We start from the raw sequence: 3,393 nt of genomic DNA, 5'->3' as shown, positions 1-3,393 counted from the left end.
GCATTAAAAACACTCTGAAAAATGATGAGATAGTCAAAGTGTCTTGGAAAGGAACAAAAACCCCCCAAATATATGGTAGTAAAAGATGGAAGAGGAGCAGTTTGGCCATTGCTGCTGGTACTGGTGCACTGTGCGAGATGACTGAGACATGTTTCCTCCCCCCCAGCCCATATGATGGTTGGGCACCTTCACAAACTGAAGATCAAGGGTGCAGGTGAGGGCAGAGGTTTATGTAATGCAGGAACACACAACATTGATTTTCAAACCTAAGGGGACTTTGGCACCTATCATCAGTGTCTAGAAGAAACGTTCCCCCTTAACTGGATGATTGCACTTGATGTGATGTGGATGTGACAGCTTCATGTGTGAAACAGGACTAGCTTGGCTGAACCTGTGAAAGGCTGATACAATAGGTGCAGCTTGGAATGGATATGAGCAGAAAAGGAGAAAAGGTAATTGTGTCATCAAGTAATCTTGGTATTTTACACTTAACAAGCATCTTAGAAGGCTCCTGCCCTTACGTGTTTTCAGTTCATCTCAAGGAAATGACTTTAGGAGGACAGATCAAATATGCCAATAGGTGAAGAGCTCTTTTTCTAGTAATGATTTAGCAGTGTAGCAAGCCTCTTGGAGCCCAGGATACGTTAAGAGGTGCAGTGGAGGGATTTAGCTTGTGAAAATTGTGGGTTTAACCACAGAGCACTTACAGAGAGATGTGAATGAAGCTGGGAGCAGTATGGCATTAGGCAGGATGCCAGCTGCGCCCTCCCCTGCCCCTGCACACACAGACACATACAGAGCTGCTGCCAGCACAGCTGTGTGATTAGATCCTGCTCCCCCTCCTTGCTCCTGCAGGGTCTTTAGGAGGGGACAGCCTGACTGTGCAAAATTAATAGAGAGTCAGGGTGGAAAGGGGTGGCATTTCTCATAGAAGAATCAGAGAAGAAAGGAAAAGAAGTAATGAGAAGCTACAATGAATTGCACCTCTCCCTCTCTGTAACGCACATGGTTAGACACAGACTGGGTGCCAGTGACATTCTTCTTGAAGCTGGCATATAGGTCTGGGTGGTAGGAGCTGTGTGAGAGCCACCAGCTGTGTTGCTGCTGCTGGGAGGTGTGAGATGCTGCTGAAACCTGGGAAACCAACAGTACTGGCAAGAGTGGGCAGGAGATGCTCTGGGAGAGCAAAGGTGACTTGTAAAAGGATGTGGGTGACTGTAGGCTTTAATCACCTTTGCTTGGTGGGTGCTGGGTGCTGAGCTGAAGGGGAATGGCCATGGTGGTGGGGAGCAGTGCCCCAGCATCCCTGAGGCACTGGGCATGTCCCTGCAGCAGGGGTTCATCAACTGGGGTCATGAGACTTCTGTTTGATTCCAGGCACCATTTTCTCATGTAAAGCTAAATTCTTCCCAATTTCCCAGGGTGGAGGAAGTTTGTCTCAGCCAGCACTAGGCATCAGGAGCCATTCCTGGATCCTTCCTGGGGTCAAAAGTCAGTGGAGAGGTGCAGGTTCCATGGGGATCTTTATGCACAATCCCCATGCAGATCTGCAGCTCGGACACAGATCAGACTCACAGCACTGTGTTCCCACGACGGGCAGAGGGAGCTGGGTCTTCCTCTGCCTCCCACCCATCAGGAGGCAAAATTGGGCCTGCGGGGCATGAGCTGTTCCTAAAGTCTGGGGACCAGAGAGGGACATGACGGTGCCTCAGGTTGCTGGAGCTCTGTGCTCAAGGGGATGTCCACAGGAAGCACTGCCAGGAAATGTGCCACACAGTCACTTTTGCTCTCCCAGGCTACACAGGGGCACACAGGCTGCAATGGTTCTAGTGGCTGTTTGCCAGCTTTATGAGCAGCCACCATCATATGTTCATTGTGAACTGAGCTGCAGTGTCTTATAAAAAAAACTTTATTTTGATGAGTTTTTTTCTTGCATCTCTGCTTCTTTTCCTCAAAGTGCATATATTCAGACTTCATATTCCTAGAAATTACAATGGAAGGATAGTTGCTATTTTATGAATGGACAGTGCTGTTGAATTAGTTTAAAAACATCACCATGAGATTCATAGCATTTTAATAATTCTGCTGTTACATCAGGTGTTTAAAATGCACAGGACTTGCTCTGTGCTCCATTTTCCACAGCCTGTGAGAGAGCCAAGAGAGTCTGTGATGCCTATAGAAAGATTGTGCAGTCCCTTTGCAAGTTTACAGGTGAAAATGAGCTGATTACCTCTGAAAGCCTGAGAGCCTGGGAACAGCCTCAGCCCTGGCCAAGGCTCACGCTAATGGACAGCTCACCCTTACTTGCAAGCTGAAATAGCCAACATTAGCAGCATTTCAGAATACAGCAGATGCCTCGTAATCTGCAGGAGAAAATGAAATATCTTCCAGAGGCTGATTTTCACCACCCAGCTCTGTCCAAATTTGCATCTTCCTGGGAGACAAAACGTGGGTCCCTGGAGGGGATGGGTATGAGGCCGCAGCTCTGTGATGCCCCTGGGTTCACACAGTCTTCATCTCATTTTCAGTGGCTGCCACATCCCCAAGAGCAGTGATTCTGGCTGCTTATCATCTCTGCCTTAATCACCCTGTGACATTAGAGGCATTATTAATATCCATGCACCCAGATGGCTCCTAGCTGCCATCTCCGGCTCCCCGTCAAAGCCACTTGCTCAGACCAACTGGCTGCACTGGTATTATCTCAGAGACATGAGAGAACCAGGGAGACACAGCAAATGCTTCCCAGCAGCAAATGCCCAGGCTGCTGAAGGCCATGCAAGCACTGCTCTTACTGGCAATTATCTCTGGATAGGACTTTAAGTATGATAATTAGTGCAAAACAGGATGTTGGTCATTTGTATTCCAGCACCACATTTTGTGTGTGAATCAGATTCTCTCTGATCTGATTAATGTTTCATTTATTTATCTGAAAGAAAAAAGTGAGGGAGAGGGTGTGACAGGGTGGGTAAGATGGCATGAAAGGCAGGCTGCGGGACACTATGTCCTTGCCTTGAGCCTAGCAGGCAGCCTGTCTCCCAGAAGAGATGCCCATCTGATGGACCAAGTGCCTCTCTATTTCAGGCAATAAGAGTGAGTCTCACAGCAGGGCAAATCTGAGCAGATGGGGAATCTTACATCATCTGTATTTCAGGAGAAATGTAATGTTAGCTGTTCCTTATAACATTCAAACTTTATCCTTTAATCTTCTAGATGGCACTTGTGAACAAAGGGTGCTTTAGCATCACCCTGGATTCAAATGAAAACCACTTAATTCTCACACTTAGCTTTGTGACACAGTTGGCTTTAAATTCTCTTTAGATGTACAGTTTGCAAGCTATTTGGTCAGTAGACGTATTTGTTTTGCCAGAGCAAGCCTTGTTGTGATTTTCAAAT

This window comes from Neopsephotus bourkii, unplaced genomic scaffold, assembly GCF_033783945.1.
Source record: "Neopsephotus bourkii isolate Nb327-2 ecotype Australia unplaced genomic scaffold, CSIRO-AGI_Nbou_v1 NB_719, whole genome shotgun sequence".
In the NCBI taxonomy this organism is placed as follows: Eukaryota; Metazoa; Chordata; class Aves; order Psittaciformes; family Psittacidae; genus Neopsephotus; species Neopsephotus bourkii.
This window is presented reverse-complemented; position numbering follows the sequence as displayed.